The 17,474-nt window shown below is 42.6% G+C and overlaps 1 protein-coding gene across 5 annotated transcripts in view; it reads right to left on the minus strand.

Moving 5' to 3' along the window:
* LOC126278218 (CUGBP Elav-like family member 2) overlaps window positions 1-16,903 on the minus strand; it is a 2,351,537-nt gene extending 2,334,634 nt beyond the window's left edge. For 2 of the 5 annotated variants that reach the window (XM_049978163.1, XM_049978172.1), the window contains exon 1: window positions 16,746-16,888. The gene's annotated coding sequence lies outside the window, so the exon portion shown is untranslated. Of the gene's footprint in view, window positions 1-16,745 lie in introns of all 5 variants that reach the window. The other 3 variants (XM_049978170.1, XM_049978179.1, XM_049978173.1) reach the window with 3 other exon arrangements.
* Window positions 16,904-17,474: the final 571 nt, after the last annotated feature.

The following is a 17,474-nucleotide window of genomic DNA, read 5'->3' on the forward strand; positions in this document are numbered from 1 at the left end:
CGTTCCTCCAGGGTCAATCTGTACAGAAGGTGATAAGGCAGCCATCGCTCTCCTATGATGACCCAAAGACATCAGCATATCGCAATCATATGACGACTCCCAAGCTATCTTTCAATAGTTATAGGTCGTAAAAGCAAGTAAAAGTTAAAGAGAACTTTTCGCAAAAAACAAAACTTGCAGTTCTTTTTCGAGCACAATTCGGGTATAGCATTAAAATGAAGAACCATTGTACGTGGCGCTGTCGAGAAATATAAGAGAGGAGTTCAAAAATAAGTTACACGCCAAGACAGTTTTAAAGAATGGTACACTAGTGACACAGATATACACTCCTGGAAATTGAAATAAGAACACCGTGAATTCATTGTCCCAGGAAGGGGAAACCTTATTGACACATTCCTGGGGTCAGATACATCACATGATCACACTGACAGAACCACAGGCACATACACACAGGCAACAGAGCATGCACAATGTCGGCACTAGTACAGTGTATATCCACCTTTCGCAGCAATGCAGGATGCTATTCTCCCATGGAGACGATCGTAGAGATGCTGGATGTAGTCCTGTGGAACGGCTTGCCATGCCATTTCCACCTGGCGCCTCAGTTGGACCAGCGTTGGTGCTGGACGTGCAGACCGCGTGAGACGACGCTTCATCCAGTCCCAAACATGCTCAATGGGGGACAGATCCGGAGATCTTGCTGGCCAGGGTAGTTGACTTACACCTTCTGGAGCACGTTGGGTGGCACGGGATACATGCGGACGTGCATTGTCCTGTTGGAACAGCAAGTTCCCTTGCCGGTCTAGGAATGGTAGAACGATGGGTTCGATGACGGTTTGGATGTACCGTGCACTATTCAGTGTCGCCTCGACGATCACCAGAGGTGTACGGCCAGTGTAGGAGATCGCTCCCCACACCATGATGCCGGGTGTTGGCCCTGTGTGCCTCGGCCGTATGCAGTCCTGATTGTGGCGCTAACCTGCACGGCGCCAAACACGCATACGACCATCATTGGCACCAAGGCAGAAGCGACTCTCATCGCTGAAGACGACACGTCTCCATTCGTCCCTCCATTCACGCCTGTCGCGACACCACTGGAGGCGGGCTGCACGATGTTGGGGCGTGAGCGAAAGACGGCCTAACGGTGTGCGGGACCGTAGCCCAGCTTCATGGAAACGGTTGCGAATGGTCCTCGCCGATACCCCAGGAACAACAGTGTCCCTAATTTGCTGGGAAGTGGCGGTGCGGTCCCCTACGGCACTGCGTAGGATCCTACGGTCTTGGCGTGCATCCGTGCGTCGCTGCAGTCCGGTCCCAGGTCGACGGGCACGTGCACCTTCCGCCGAGCACTGGCGACAACATCGATGTACTGTGGAGACCTCACGCCCCACGTGGTGAGCAATTCGGCGGTACGTCCACCCGGCCTCCCGCATGCCCACTATACGCCCTCGCTCAAAGTCCGTCAACTGCACATACGGTTCACGTCCACGCTGTCGCGGCATGCTACCAGTGTTGAAGACTGCGATGGAGCTCCGTATGCCACGGCAAACTGGCTGACACTGACGGCGGCGGTGCACAAATGCTGTGCAGCTAGCGCCATTCGACGGCCAACACCGCGGTTCCTGGTGTGTCCGCTGTGCCGTGCGTGTGATCATTGCTTGTACAGCCCTCTCGCAGTGTCCGGAGCAAGTATGGTGGGTCTGACACACCGGTGTCAATGTGTTCTTTTTTCCATTTCCAGGAGTGTATGACGCTGTTTTTCAACATAGTCATCAAATCTCTGTAAGGAACGATCAGAACATTCTACTTGTGGTACATTACATCCACTATAGAAATCCGCTCCTTGGTCACTCAAACATTTGAGAACGCCGTGTGAACGTCTTCGCCACTGAAAAATCTGCAACGAATGCGAATCAGTTAATCGATTTCATTGACATTGCCGTCCGTCGCCGATGTCGATGAACTTCGTTCTCGGTCATCAATATTTCAATAACGATGGACGCGACATTGCTTGCGGTTTAGACACCGAGAGAACTTCATGGTAAATCTGTGTCCAGTTTAAATTTTCCGCCACGACAATAGTACTGCCCACGTACTTCAACTTTGAAGAACGTTTCCTCCACACGCCGCTCTATTTTTCCCCAGGAACGTGATGCACCTGTCGTCCCCAGGGCGGCAGAAATGAGTCTGTAGAAAACTCGAAACACGTACTCTCTTCTGACATTGCCCCAAAACGGTCCCTGTTCCGGGCGAAATGTGTAACATATTTATTTTTGAGGTTCCCTCGTACATCAAACTGTCATTGTTACGAGGGTTGCCCAGAAAGTAATGCACCGCCTTTTTTTCTTCAACCATTCTTTATCCAACATATGAGAATTACACATAAGAGAGAATGGTGATTTACCTGCACACCTAATTTTTCCATGTAATTTCCATCCCTTTCTGTGGCCTTCCTCCAATTAGAAACAAGGGTTTGTGTAACCTGTCGCTACCAATCCTTGTCCTGGTGGCGTAGCCAGTGCTTCACTGTGTGAATCACCCCCTCATCGTCCTCAAAATGTCTTCCACGAAACAAGTGGAATTCCGAGGGGGCTAGAGTCAGGGCTGTAGTGTGGACGGTGTAATACTGTCCAACCCTGTTTCTCGATGTGTTCAGTAGTCCTCAGACTTGAAGGGGGGGGGGGGGGGGCGGCGAGCGTTATCGTGTTGCAGCAAAACATCTGCTGGCTTGCCGTGGAGCCAAAGTCGCCGGAAGCGCGTCTTGAGTTTTGTAAATGTGTTGACATATGCTTCTGAATTAATTGTACAGCCTCTTGGCATCACATCAATGAGTATTACACCTTCACAGTTCCAGAATACGGTGATCGTGATCTTACGGGAGGAAGCAGTTGGTTCGAATTTTTCTGCTGTCGGAAGTGGGAATGGCGTCATTCCATTGACTGCCGTTTTGTTTCGGGCTCATAATGGTGAGCCCAGGTTTCATCGCCTGTAACAATCCGGGACAAACAAGGGCTCCCCATCAGCTTCAAAACGTTGCAACGAATCAGACAAATGTTTCTTCTGCGAGATTTGTGGTCCACTATTAGATACCGCGGGACCCATCTTCGGCACACTTGAATATCCCAAGAGTGCTGATAACTGCATCCACACTACCTTTGCTGATTGACAGGTGCAGCGCCAACTGCCGTGTCGTAATGCGTCTGTCCTCGCGAACGACATCTGCTCGCTGCTACATGCCAGGTGTGACAGCCGCAGATGGTCTCCACGACCTCTGCAAATCATGGAGCTCCACCTAACCGCCTTCTGATGACCCTCACACTACGTGCCCAGCGACTAACTGTACTCCTGCCGACAGTAAATGCTCCATAGACTTTGCACAGCGTTTGCAAATACTCCCCCAGCTCATTTCTCTGTAGTGAGAAACTGAATGACAGCACGTTGCTTGTAACGTACATCACATAGAGACGCCATTTTGAAACTCTCCTGTCTACTCTATCTGTCGGAAGTGACGGAAACTTGTAGTGCTAACTCAGAAGACTTCAAATAATATTTACGTAACCTCTTAGAGAGAAAAAAACAGCGGCGCGTTAGCTTCTGCGCAACCGCCGTAGGTAGGTAGGGAAGACGAAACCATCAACATGTCACACTCCTCTGACGACCACCAACAATCTACACATCACACTCCATTGTTAAATGCAGAGGAGAGCGCGGACAGGTAGAGAGGGTAGACTGAAGGCTCTGTGAGGGAGAGGTCTTGTCTTATCACGGGACAGAAGAAGAAATAGGAGTCGACACACAAGAGATAGCGGATCCAGTATTAAAATCAGAATTTAAAAGAGCTTTGGAAGACTTAACATTAAACAAGGTTGAAGGGATAATTAACATTCCGTCAGAAATTCTAAAATCATTGGCGGAAGTGGCAACACAACATCTATTCACGTTGTTGAGTAGAATGTATGGAGCATGCGATATACCATATGACTTTCGGGAAAATATCATCCACACAATTCCGAAGACTACAAGAGCCGACAAGTACGAGACTTACCGAACAATCAGCTTAACAACTCATGCATCTAATTTGCCGACAAGAATAATATACAGAAGTATCGAAAACAAAATTGTAAATATTTGAGATTACTGTAAGTTTGGCTTTAGGAAAGGTAAAGGCACCAGAGAGGCAGTTCTGACGTTGCGGTAGATACTCGAAGCAAGACTACTGTGTCAAATAGTGCAAGATCTTTGAAATTCTGAGGGAAGTAGGGTTAAGCTGTAGGAAAAGACGGGTCATGACAATGTGTACAAGAGCAAAAAGGGAACAATAAGAGTGGAAGACCAAGAAAAACGTGCTCAGATAAACAGGCCGCTACTGTTCAATCCATACATCGAAGAAGCAATGATGGAAGTAAAACAAATTTTGAAAAGCGGAATTAAAATTCAAGGTGAAAGGATATCAGTGATAAGATTCAGTAATGACATTGCTGTCTTTAGTGCAATTAAAGAAGAATTACATGATCAGTTGGATGGAATGAGCTGTCGAATGTGTATAGAATATGGGTTGAGAGTAAATCGAAGAAAGACGTAAGTAATCAGAAGTAGCAGAAATGACAACAGCGAGAAACTTAACATCAAGATTGGTGATTACGGAGCAAAATGACCTCTGACGGACGGCGCAAGGAGGGCGTAAAATGCTGATCAGTGCTGTCAAAAAAAAAAAAAAAAAAAAAAAAAAAAAAAAAAAAAAAATAAATAAATAAATAAATAAATAAATAAATAAATAATAAATAAATAAAAAAAATAAAAAAAATCTTTCCAGGCCAAGAGAAATCTATTAGTACCAAACATGTGCCTCAATTTGAGGAATAAATTTCTGAGAATGTATGTTTGGAGCACAGCTTTGTATAGTACTGATACATGGACTGTGAGAAAACCGAAACAGAAGAGCATTGAGGCATATTAGTTGTGGTACGACAGACAAATGTTGAAAAATGAGAGGACTGATAAGGTAAGGAATGAGGAAGTTCTTCGCAGAATCGACGAGGAAAGGAATACACGGGAAACACTGACAAGAAGAATGGACAGATTAGATTAGATTAGATTAGTTTTTCGTCCCATAGATCCATGTTGAGAAGATCCTCGTGGATGTGGAACATGTCACTTTCTTTTTTTGAAAAAAGAAAAGCTGAAATAATAATACTAATAGTATGAATATATACAATACATCATTTGTTTCTATTAAAAAATTCGCCAATGGAGTAGAAGGAGTTGGCCACTAGTAAGTCTTTCAGGCTCCTTTTAAACTGATCTCTATTTGTAACTAATTTTTTTATGTTTTCGCGCAAATTATTGAAGATGAGTGTTCCTGAGTAGTGGACCCCTTTTTGAACTAAAGTAAGTGCTTTTAAGTCCTTGTGCAGACCATTTTTGTTCCTGGTATTGTATGTATGAACTGAGCTGTTTGCTGGAAAAAGAGATGTGTTATTTAGGACAAATTTCATTAAGAAGTAAATATACTGAGAGGCAGTAGTTAGTATACCTAGTTCTTTGAAGACGTTTCTACAGGACGTCCGTGAATTTACTACACAAAAAACACGTATTGCACGCTTTTGGACTCTGAAAACTTTTGTTTGACTTGAAGAGTTACCCCAAAATATTATACCATACGACATTATGGAATGAAAGTAGGCAAAGTATGCAAGCTTTTTCGCTTTTATGTCTCCTAAGTCTGCTAACACTCGAATTGCAAATACAGATTTGTTTAGGCGTTTCTGCAGTTCTGTGGTGTGCTCCTCCTAACTGAATTTATTATCAAGTTGTAATCCCAGGAATTTAAGACAGTCAACCTCTTCTATCTGCTCTTCTTCGTAATTCATGCATATGCAGGGTGGAAACAGGATGTATGACATCTCTTACCACATGACGGAACAGATTCCGTGGTTTTACAGGGAGCTGCAGAGGATAAAAATTGTAGAGAAAGACAGAGTTTGGAGTATGTCCAGCAAATAATCGAGGATGTAGGTTGCATTCGCTACTCTGAGATGAAGTGGTTGGCCCGGGGGAAATTCATGGCAGGCCGCATCACACAAGTCAGAAGACTGAAGAAACAAAAAAAAAAAAAAATGGTGACGACCAATTGCCATCAACACATCACACTCCTATGAGGACCCCCAATCTGTCGTTCAATGTCTAGGGATTACAACAGTTCGTAAACGTTCAAGTGGAGGAAAAAACGCGGCGATGTACTGGAAGCGGAGCGGGGACAAACACAGAGGTGGGCAAATCTGTGGCAGCCGTTCTTTCGGCGGGTGACCGCTGTCCCTCGAGAGTAATTAATCGGCGAGAGGAAACGGAGCGCGGCGGAGGGTGTCAGGCGGACAGGGGGCGCCGCAGTAAGGCGACGTGTTCCCGCCCGCCCCGGGCGCGTCATATTGCCGGCTGCGAGAAAATCCAATTAGCCGTGCGGCGACCCGACGTCCCGACGAAGGAGCCCGCCGGCAGGAAAGTCTATTTCACCTTTTATCTTTTCCTTTCAAGTAGAAGCCACAGGCAAGAGGAGGCTTCGCTTCGGGAAGCCCGGGGTTCATTAAGAAGGCCGCTGGATTAACCGGCGGAGAGGCAAGGAGAAGAGAAAAGAGGGCTGTGTCGCGACCCACCCCCGCCGCCCCCCGCGCCTCTGCCGGCCCCGCCGGGGACGACTCTCCCTGGTCAACTCCGTAAGCCGCGCCGCGGCGCGCTAAATCCCTGCCGCAGTCCGGGGGGCCGCTCCTTGCCAGCCCATCTCGTGTTTTGTCTTCGTCCTCTCCCATCGGCCTCAGAGACTTTCGTGGCGCTTTAGTCTGAGGAGTGGAAAAGGACTCGGGGCAAAAAGGAAAAAAAAATTAGTTGAGAGAGGAAGACTAAGAAAAGGACAAGACACTCGTAAAAGTTGAAGCAAGTCAACGCCGGATTCGAGACTGGCATTGCTGAGATTCGTGACGCATTGGACATGCGGAGTGTAATTTCTTCCCTTCACTGTTACGATGTTTAGATCTCATTTCGTCGCAACACCCTCTGAATGACGGAAGAGAGTTCTTACGATTTTTGAAGGTGCATGACTAGGCTCACAGAGGAGAACAGTTTCAACCAGAAACAAAACTGCGTTCATTTTTATTTGTCATTTAAATTCAAGAATGTCTTGTGGAAGCCTAACTGCCACTTCTCGGTGTATTTATTCCATAATTTTTAAGTTGGTGCATAAGTTTGTAATGTTTTTGTTTTGCAGACTGGTGTCACGAAAAAGGGTTTATTCATCGATTGTTATTTTTATTTGTAAGTCACTTTTGCTACTTGAGTTCACATACTGTCATTTTGTCATTTAGAGACAGTGAGAGAAGCTGTGGACACTAGAAACTGGAGCGCCAAGTGGAGAAATCGAAACATTTGCGACATATTCTTCCGTCTGAGTTCAACAGAGGAGTGGCAGCATCGGAAGGGGCCAGGAACATTTGCTCCGTGTATGGAGATAGTGCAACTGGACATAGCACGGCAGGAAAAATGTTTCCTCGTTTTAAGGTGGATAGTTTTAATGTTAATGACTCTCCACGTTCTGGAAGACGTTCGCGGTTTTACAAAGATCATTTAAACTCATTAACCCACAACAATGCACGTCAGCATACTAGAGAACTGGCAAAGGTGGCCGGCCGCGGTGGTCTCGCGGTTCAAGGCGCGCAGTCCGGAACCGTGCGACTGCTACGGTCGCAGGTTCGAATCCTGCCTCGGGCATGGATGTGTGTGATGTCCTTAGGTTAGTTAGGTTAAAGTAGTTCTAAGTTCTAGGGGACTGATAACCACAGCAGTTGAGTCCCATAGTGCTCAGAGCCATTTGAGCCATTTTTGGCAAAGGTGATGAACTGTGACCATACCACCATCGTGTGACATTAGTATACAACAAGGAAGGTAAAAAGTCGAGTGTATGGATACTGCAAGCTCTAAGCCAAAATCACAATAATAGCCGGATTTCCATGTGTGCAGCTGTGCTTGCTCAGTTGGTCCTTAATAAAAAAAAATGGTTCAAATGGCTCTGAGCACTATGGGACTTAACATCTGTGGTCATCAGTCCCCTAGAACTTAGAACTACTTAAACCTAACTAACCTAAGGACATCACACACATCCATGCCCGAGGCAGGATTCGAACCTGCGACCGTAGCAGTCGTGCGGTTGCGGGCTGAGCGCCTAGAATCGCTAGACCACCGCGGCCGGCTGGTCCTTAATAACTCCGGCCGTTCCAATACTGTATCGTTACTGGTGACGAGAACTAGCATATTTATGCTAAGAAAAGAAAAGAAGGGAAAGTGAATGGTTGACCACGAACAAACCAGCATCGCCCTGAACTAAAATAAGCAATTAGACGAAAAGAATTAAAACTTTTATTGAAAGACGACAACTGCACTGAAGTCGTCGCGATTGATGATGGTTTCCTGGGGATTACAAGCGGTGGTACTCTTAGTGGTACTTCAGATTTGGCAAATTTTAACAAAGACAGTACATCAGATTTTACTTTCAAATCTTTATTTTTTAACATTTTAGATAGGCATCATGATTTTACAGTAGTATACACTGATGGATCCCAACAGGGGGATTTTCTTGGCTGCTCAGTAGTGTTCCCCGAACGTGTCATCAGGATTCGCCTTCCCCAGGAATACACTGTTTTTCCGCAGAACTTCACGCGATCCTGAAGGCATTGGAGCAGATACGGTGTACTCAGGGCAAAAACTTTCTAATTTGCTCTGACTCAATGAGCGCATTACTGTCACTGCAGAACCTGTACCCAGCGGAGAAATCGGAACAGCTGATTTACGACCGACTGTACATCATCCAACGACAGGGCAAGCAAGTGTCCTTTTGCTGGGTGCCAGGGCATGTGAGAATACGGGGAAATGAACAAGCTGATAGAGCTGCCAAGGACGCCTGCAGATTACCGGAGGTGACACAATGTTCTATTCCTTTGCAAGGTATTGTTTCTGTGCTGCGGCGGAAGTGTATGCAATTGCGGGAGGAGGAATGGCTGGCGGTGAGGGAAAATAAGCTGCGATTGGTGAAACCCACCATCCAGCCGTGGTGTTCCTCCTGCCGGTCACCTAGGCGGGACGAAGTGACCCTTACACGTCTTCGCATAGGGCACTGTCCTCTTACGCATGCCTTCTTACTACGGCGAGAGTAACCCCCACTGTGTGATGCCTGTGGCGTACGAATCACTGTACGCCACATTTTAGTTGAGTGTGATTTATATCGTTCTAAAAGGGCGGAAGTTAATATTAGTGGGGATCTGCCCTCGATTCTAGCCGATAACGAGGCGAGTGTCAAGAAAGTTTAAAGGTACTGTGATGTTTCTGGGCTTCAGACAAAAATTTTATGTTGGAATTTTTAGTGTGTTGCCGAGTGGCTTACCACTCCTTTTTATACTTGTAATAGGCCAGTTCCAAACATGTGCTATGTGCTTCATTTTAACAATTTCACCTGCGTTCTCTTGCAGTTATCCTCTTCATCTGCTGCATTCCACTTTGCAACTGTTGACGTGCAAACTGCCTATGTAACCTTTCACTTTTCATTTTAGTCCTATTTTAGCACTTGCTGCATTTTCGTGACACTCGTCCGTTGTTGTTTAGACTACAGTGTTGAGCGCCCATGTGCACCATATCCGTCCGTCCGTCTTAGCCACGTGTCACCTGTATTCGATATTCGGGGACGGATCAAAAAGTAATGATCCTGTACCATAAAAAATCATAAGGAACACATAGTAGCGTATTTACTACAGATCATAGCCTGAACTGTCATCTACATAGTCACTATGAACTTGTACAAATTTGCACCATCGATGAACCCAGGCATCAAAATCTGTTAGGAGAAATTCAGGGAAGTTAAATATTACCTGGCGTGGGCAAAAACTATGCCACTACTATATTCCAAAATACGTGGACTAAAGTTGGATCATTGCCGAGAAGCAAAGCTAAAAGTACCTGCCCGGAACAACATCATCCTTAACGCTAGTGGTGGCGCCTGTGGACCGCGGCCTAACGTGCTCAGTACACTTGTCCCGGCACTGTACTTCTCCGCAGCAGAAAAATGCACAGCACCAGTCTTGCGAAATCCCACACGTGCCAAGCAGATAGGTATAGAATTGAGTGAGACTGGCTGCCTACCAGTAACTCCTGGCACCAAAATTTATCAAACTCTGGCTGTAGCGCCACATGACATCTAAAGAGGAAGAACCGCAGAAATAGAGAAGAAGAAGAGGGAGATCGATCCCAGATACCACTGTTTGGACACAAACCACAAAAACTTAGGTTGAGGTCAAAGAACAGCTTCATGCACGCAACATCAGCAACTCTAGCCGCAGCTGGAACTCACCGAACAAAGCTATGGCGGAATTCATCAACCGCAAAGATGAGAGAGAACATCAACGAACCTGCTGCAGCTTTCATCTACGTTATGTGACGTGGGGGCACTAATCTGACTGAGGAGAGGGTTGTCACGACGCAAGGCGAACCTCAGGCAGTGGGGCTTCATCACTGAAGATGAGTCCTGTGGCGATATGCACGACCCATATAATCTCTTGGCCCACAGAAACCTGCCCGGTCCTTGCATCACAGGAGATTTACATGCAGCAAGTGATAATGCTATCAAAGACAGTTAAATTCTACAGCTTACGGTCCACATAACATAAAACCAGCAGTGTCTGGCAGAATTTTGTTATTATTGTTATTATGTAAGTCCTGGTCACGTAAAATAAATGCAATAAATTACAACACAGGGGGCAGTCCTTTTTGATCCACCTTCGAATATTATTGTATTGCTAGAGGGCTCAAATCTGGCCCAGTAACAATTTCAAATTCGTCTGAAGAAAGCAACAATAATTATTATTACTGTTGTTATCAAAATTGCGTGTAACATAGGTTTAAAGCAAAACGAAAGAATCTGTTTCGTTGTAAGTAGTTAAGGTAGTATGTAGGGCTACAAGTTAAATTTTTTTTCGTAAGTAAATAATTAGTTGGAAATATTAAATACATAATTGTAGCCAGTGGATTTGAAAGCCGGACGTTGAGGCCGAGCGGTTCTAGGCGCTACATTCTGGAAGCGCGCGACCGCTACGGTCGCAGGTTCGAATCCTGCCTTGGGCATGGATGTGTGTGATGTCCATAGGTTAGTTAGGTTTATGTAGTTCTAAGTTCTAGGGGACTGATGACCTCAGAAATTAAGTCCCATAGCGCTCAGAGCAATTTGAACCATTTTTTGGATTTCAAAGTGTTATATACAACTGTAGGCAGTGGATCTGAAAGGGTTAATTTATGTGTTCATTACCACCACAACCGACACGAGCTTTTTTGGATCATCCTGATCACACGACGTTAGCGAACTTTTATTCCGTCTGTAATGCCCTCCTTCCCAACAGCATGTTGAACTCTAGAATCCTTCCCCCGCGTATTGCAACTTTTGTTTGATCGATCCTTAGTGACAATACATACACTTCACTTCATAGAGAAATATTTTAGTCTATACGTTTTCCTGTCACTCTCTGATATTCATGTCGTCAATAGACACACATGACATGCACGCACAGTACCTTGCGCTGGAATACTGGCTGTCGATTTGGTCCGTCGAGCAGCCCGATTTTAGTTTTTACAAAAATTCGTACACAAGTTTCAGACAATGTCAGTTGGGTATGGAAGCATTACAAGAAACTATGACACCGTGAAAGACACAGAGTGTAATTACAGTTTTCTCTCGCAGCTTGGTTTAAGATGATAATAAACATTCATCCTGAGAACGACAATGTGCTAATCTCACAGAAATGAAACAAACAAGCATACCGAACCTCACCCCAGAGTCGTGAAAATAACACCAACAAGAAATAAAAGCCAACGTTTTGAGATTTCTTAAGTGGTGAGCGGAAATTCCCCGGTATAAAATTAAATAATGCATGACAAGCCATTTTGAAGAAAAAAGAACTACAATCATTTGTTGTTTGCCTGTAATGAACAGGCTAGTGAAAGGATCTTCGAAAACGATGTAACGTATCGTTTTCGCTGTTGTCTATTTAGATCTGCTATACTACCATTCTCCTATTAATCACTGTCGAAGCACTTGTCTTTGGAACACTATAGTTAAGCTGTTCATAATGTAACTTTTTTGTGGCAACTCATATATTGTAATTTACAATGAAAAGGACAAGAAGCCTCATTTCTTTTAAGATGCAATAACTTTCAGATAACATCCGCAGAACGCCGTAAAAGGGCAAACTTAAGTGTAACATAATTTCTTCAGAAACTCGTAAGGCTTTTATAATAAACCCCAATGTAACTCTTACTAAAATGCAGGAATAACGTTAATTATTTTTTAATCTAACACATTTTCTACTATATAATTGTCAGAAATATGTTATAACATACAAGAGATAGATATTGACCGCAAGAATTCCCTGTAATTGTACAATTATTAAGCTTTGACTATTAAGCTAAAAACCATTATATTCCTTTTTTGGTATCCTTGGGTTTTCGGTAAGATATAAATGTTAGCCTTCTTGTGTGCATTAGTCATTACACTGTTAGCATTTGACAAGTAAACTTACTTCGATTTCGATTTTGATCGGCTTTGTATATCTTGTAGTGTATGTCCAAAAAGCAGACACATATATTTTCATACATGTCCATACAGCCGTTACGAGGGTGAAACCTGAGCTTAATATGTCTGTATGAATACCGTTGAAACGGTAACAGGTATATAAACAACTTCTAATAAAAGTTCTATGATTTTTAATGTACATTACGACAATGTAACCAGATGTGTCGCAAAAATAATTTTTTTCAAAATCCCATACCCTTCTCACTACTCTGTTCTTGAGTTTGAGATTTGACTAGCAGCCAACCGTGTAGCATTGCTAATACCAAATTCAGACATACATGATGAAGTGTTATTCCAAAGACGCATTTGTCGGAAATACATCTCTGTCGCTGTGCCTGTTGTGTGTCAGCTTCAGTGTCCGTTGTCATGCTGGGTTGTTTAGTACAACTGTCCCACATAAATACATTCTAAATGTATGTACCACATATTGTTCTACATGTAAATTTTCCTTTAATTTCATGGAATTTAAACTATCTTTAGCCGTATTTGTGTTTTCTTTTCACATTTGGTGTCTTTTTAGTTTCAGATTGTAAGCATTACACATATAATTATGTTATATTTTAACTGTTTGTACATTATCGTAAATCTGTACAATAATGGAGAAGTAAAGAATTTTTCTAGTCAAAAACATGCTGAATGGACTTTTATTCTGCGCACCAGGCCCATTACACAATTACAGAGTCACGACAGGTGCTGGAGGGAAGTGAGGGTTCCCCTTCTCTTTACCTCGGCCAACGCTATCCAAGTGTACGGGTATCCCTTGGGTACGTTTACTTGTTAGTGCTACAAACGTATGTGTATGAAAAGTGGTTAACGTGAGGACTATATTGTGTCAGATCGGTAAATGAAGGAAAAAGCGTGGAGAAAGATATTTTGCATCGTTTCCACTTTTCTCGTCAAGGAGATATCTGTTACAGGGATGCAAGCTGTAGCATCATCATAACAGTTCTTTGTCATCATGTCACATCTCTTAGAATAAATTAAAATATATAAATGTACGTCCTGCTTATAACCTGAAAAACTGGTGTGCTTACAGAAGTGTGGATATGAAATCATAACAGTGTCTACTCGTGTCATCCCAGACGATGAACGAATACAGCTTCACACCAGTATGTTATCACGAGTGAATGGTTGGAGAATACTTCAGTCCAATCGTATTCTGTTGCAGTGATTCTTCAGTCAGAAGAAAAAAACAAGCATTTGTCGTACGTCATTAAAGGCTTTTACGTAAATGTTTCTGCTGTCGTTCATCTGCTGTAGAGAACTGTTGCGCAATAAGCAAGGTTTCGAACGATTTTACGAACGAAGATGCACAAGAGAACATCAGTTTCACTTTGTAACGATTTGCGGCAAAAAAAAAAAAAAAAAAAAAAAAAAAAAAAAAAAAAAAAAAACGAGTGTACCAAATGAGTAAGTACAAATGAATAAGCAGCAAAACAATGACACGATGTTAAGTCGCACTGTAGGGTGCAAGACGTTAGGTAAGCTGCATAATGCACCATCGTTAATGGTAAGAATTACTTTCCTAATCAGTATCACTTGCGAAAATGCCGTGATGACATATTTAAGTTAAACCAGCCTCTTCTATTACATTAGGTAGTGTCATATGGGTTCCCTAACAACTCCTGAAGAAATTCTACACCCAAGTAAAAGGAAAAAAAATGAAATCATCACGGTACTGGACATAGACAGACCAGTCGGGCTCGACCGTCCATCGTGTCAACCTAAGCTAATGGCGTCACTGAGATGCGGCATGGCCGCTCTCACTGTCTTTATCGGGTTAACAGACCTGGTGCCACTACAGTTCGCCAAGTAGCTCTTCAACTGTCATCGCGAAGTGCAGTCCATTACAGTCTTTAGACCAAGGAAAAATCCCTCGCAGTATCGGGAATCGAACACGGGTATTCCGCTTAGCAATCATTAGCGCTGACCACACCTATGGTTGTGTATAGGCCTACACCCACCCAGGCAAGATGGTCAAAAACAGTAATTTACCATACAGCTGCTCTACGTACAAATAATGACTGCTGAGTAACTAATGGGATCAAATCAGTTGCAATAAGCATCGCGTCAAAACAGATAAATATTATATTAACGTTTTGTTACATTACTGTAAGCGCATACGAAATTCTCTGATTTTCAGCTTGTTACACATTATGTAGTCTCCCCCCCCCCCCCCAAAAAAAAAAAAGTCTTGGCAAGTAAGTTTAATTACTTTGGATGTATCTGTACTTCGAAGGCTTTAGAAGAATGTGTGTAAACAGCATTAAAAGAATAACTATAACTGTATAATACATATTAGTCAAGGAACAATATATTAAGTGTTAACAATTTGTTACAACGTTGATTTAAAAATTTAACAGGGTAATATAAATTATTCAGGAAACTAGGATAACAAGATAACGAGCCGTTTCACGGTAGAATAAATATTATGATCTATATGAAACACTCTTTAAGACATGACTTGACTATCACATTTAATATGGTGTAATATTAAGTAATATAATTTGATTGTCAAATACAGCTTTTAAAGAGGATGTTACTTCCATCAATATGATATGGATTCGATCACTCAGTTGAAAGTGATTCACAATCAAAATAAATGACAGATGTTTAACGAAGCTCCATAAAAGGGCAATGGCCGGCAAAGTTGAAATAAGAGTAACGTTATGTTAGCCTCTACTCAAATACTTGGTATTTGAAGCAACATTTTGTTATTTATTAAATCTAGAGGAAATTCTTCTCCGGGGAATAAAGCGTAATATGTTATTACAATGTCAATATTTGCCTTCTTAGGTAGAGTCGTTTCTTTATACAGAAAACACGATGAAATATTCGCAGCTAACTTCGCCTAACACGCTGCATGTCACCCGTTGTAGACTTTATGTGCGAGGGAATGGAAGGGTATCATTAACGGTTTTTTAATGGCCAATACAAGACGTACGGTTTGTGGAGTAACGTCAACGATTTCAGCATTTGAGGTAATGTCATGCAAGTATTCTAAGCCCACACAAGTCCAGAGAGGGTGTTCCATTTACTCGTCCGACGTAATTCTCGAAGAGGCAAAGTGACGTGCATACTAATAAAGGTCTCAGAAACCGTTCCAGCTTTCTGAACCAAAAACACAACGCAATCAAAACACAAATGAAAATATTTATAGTGGTCATTATACACGTTTAGGTCTTTAATTTTCAGGATTTGTCGTTCTTCCTGTTCTTGTAGATTCAGTCAGGAACTGGATGACTTACAGTGCGTGACGGACGTAGAAACCTATTTTAGTAATTAAAATGAGATACATGTGTAGCATATAGTGAGAAACAGAGCTTCATAGATATTTAGTGACCGTTAAATACGTCAACCAGTAGATCTTTGCTTTTCCTCTAACGAAACCTAATGAAAGTCACTTTGAATGTCAATGTAGCCAAACATTGGACACAGGACCCATATTAATTTCACTAAAAAATTCATCAGTATTTGTGACATTAGTGCTGACAGTAAATTCGTATTCCAGATTTCATGACTATGTGTACTTCACTGGAATTCAATTCATAATGAGTGTGCTGTGATTAAAATTCAGTTTCTACACAGAGATATAAAATGATGCGAAGCTATGTAATATTGCCCGAGAAAAAATATTCCACGCTGAATGAAAGATGATTACTTGCACAACTGGAATCTGTAGCTAGGATTAAAGGCGGGACGCACGGACACAGAACGAGTTTAGTCTGTTAGGAGGTCCATTAGTACAGTTCTGTATATCTCGTAATGTTTCAGTACAGTTTTTTATTCGGAAAGACAATACCCAGTTGTGATAGTGACACTGACGAAACTTGATAGGCCGCAGAAAACAGCAGTGAACGTTGCGTGTAATAATGTTACTGTTACAGGGCAACTAGCTCTTGTCACTACATTGAGAAATATCGCCTGCAGTGATTGACAGCTACTTATTTTCGAAACAGAATTACCTTATTATCTGCCTGATTTGGAATAGGAAGCCGAACTAGATTCTACTCGAAAACAGTACGAATAAGAATAGGTTATAAGGCACAGTAAAACGTCACTTAATATTGAATGCTCAGCAAAAACTTACCCGAAAAATTGTGATTATGTATACTCGGTGAAATTTTGAAGCCGCCCCTCACGTCGAAAAAAAGGACAAACAACTACATATAAAGACACACAAAACACTATTTGAAAATACACTGAAATCAGTCACATGGTTGAGGCGACACTAAAATTTTTCTCTCTGGTTCCACCGAAACAATAGAACGTCTAGGCGTCACAGATAATTAAGCGAGTATGGCAACTGCGATATTTTCTACATCTGTGATCGATAGACACTTACATATATGTAAATTCCGTCAAGGTAGCGGTTTTAAAAGTTAAAAAAAAACCACGCAAAATCTAATGTGCTAAGGGTAACAAATACGAAGTTCCCTATTAGCTACACATACATGGCAAGCGAAAAATGAGCGATCTCATACATCTGCAGTGTTGTTATAAGGTTTGTAACAACTATTTCTCGATAGTAACTTGAACAAAATAAGAGCGAATTGTATATTCATCTCTCGTCCGCAGAATTTAGATTGTAAGTGTTATTCTAACTTCTACGTCTAATTTGTAGTATCAAGTCCTTTTTCAGGCGGTAGTGAAATCGCAGTAAAACGCACAGCACTTGCGCAAAACAGGTTTTTCTTTAAACGAACGATCGTTTTTTCCGTATGTTATAGATTGCTGTAAATGTTAAGAACGTGACAATGAAAAATTAAATAGAAAAAAAGCTGTGGTGGTGGCCGCTGCCTAAAAAATTTTTGAAAGT

This window comes from Schistocerca gregaria, chromosome 6 (assembly GCF_023897955.1).
Source record: "Schistocerca gregaria isolate iqSchGreg1 chromosome 6, iqSchGreg1.2, whole genome shotgun sequence".
In the NCBI taxonomy this organism is placed as follows: Eukaryota; Metazoa; Arthropoda; class Insecta; order Orthoptera; family Acrididae; genus Schistocerca; species Schistocerca gregaria.